The sequence below is a fragment of the Dromiciops gliroides genome, chromosome 1 (genome assembly GCF_019393635.1).
Source record: "Dromiciops gliroides isolate mDroGli1 chromosome 1, mDroGli1.pri, whole genome shotgun sequence".
Taxonomy (NCBI): Eukaryota; Metazoa; Chordata; class Mammalia; order Microbiotheria; family Microbiotheriidae; genus Dromiciops; species Dromiciops gliroides.
In genome coordinates this window covers 557120481-557121496 of record NC_057861.1, presented here as the reverse complement: position 1 = coordinate 557121496, position 1016 = coordinate 557120481, and the positions used below count along the sequence as shown (strand labels likewise).

General features: G+C 34.9%; 1 non-coding gene across 1 annotated transcript; it reads left to right on the top strand.

Moving 5' to 3' along the window:
• Positions 1-465: 465 nt before the first annotated feature.
• On the top strand, positions 466-568 carry LOC122737627. Its single transcript, XR_006354443.1, has one exon. It is a non-coding gene; the product is annotated as a U6 spliceosomal RNA (small nuclear RNA).
• The last annotated feature ends 448 nt before the right edge of the window (positions 569-1016 follow it).

The window sequence follows — 1016 nt, the reverse complement described above, 5'->3', positions numbered from 1 at the left end:
ATTTATGATAATTCATTGTGGTATAGAGGTGATCCTGGGATTTTAGGTATTGTTGAACTATACACTCTAGCAGATCCTACTATATACCATAATGGGAAGACTATTAGTATGAACCCAGCCACAGATTTGAAGTCTGTTGTTTCTCTATATTTAGAGAACCTTACCAGTAGTTTGGGCACGTAGGAAAAATATTTATGATCTAATATGACACAAACTTCTTTTGATATTCATTGGTGGAAAATTATTCACACCACAGATACTTGAGGTATTACTATTAATGAACACAAGCAAAATTAAGAAGCATCTACATTCTTTTACATTTTGCAAAATGGTATAATGTATATTAGGTAGAATTCCTTTGATTCTTAAGTCTTCAAATTGAGTACATTAGGTTCCTTTATGAAGGAGAGAGAGAGAGAGAGCGAGAGCGAGAGAGAGAGAGAGAGAGAGAGAGAGAGAGAGAGTGAGCTTTGGCAGCACATATACTAAAATTGGAACGATACAGAGAAGATTAGCATGGCCCTTGCACAAAAATGACACACAGATTTGTGAAGAAAGAGAGACAGACAGTTGAGGCATTACAATGGATATTCATAGGCATAGAATCAATAAAAATGGATTAAAATCTCACCTCAGAAAACTTACAATCTATGTCTCTGATTATAGGACTTATCCGATATTTAGTTTTCAAATATATAAAATGGGTAAAATAGAAGCACATATATCAAATAAATGATGATCAGACCCAAGAAGATAAAGAAAATGGCATAAGATATATTTTAACACATGTTTTATACTTCAGATCCATTGCACATTTCACTGTACCATAGGCTCCAGGCAAAAGGAGAATTTTCTGTGGACAATTTATGGAAAAACATAAAATAATAGTTGCACAAGAGGGAACATTCTGGGGCAGAGTCAAGGTGGCAGAGAGAAGCCAGCAAGTTGCCTGAGCTTTCCTGAGGTTCACTCAAAAAAAAGATTACATGAAGCCTCTAAATGGATTCTGAAACTAC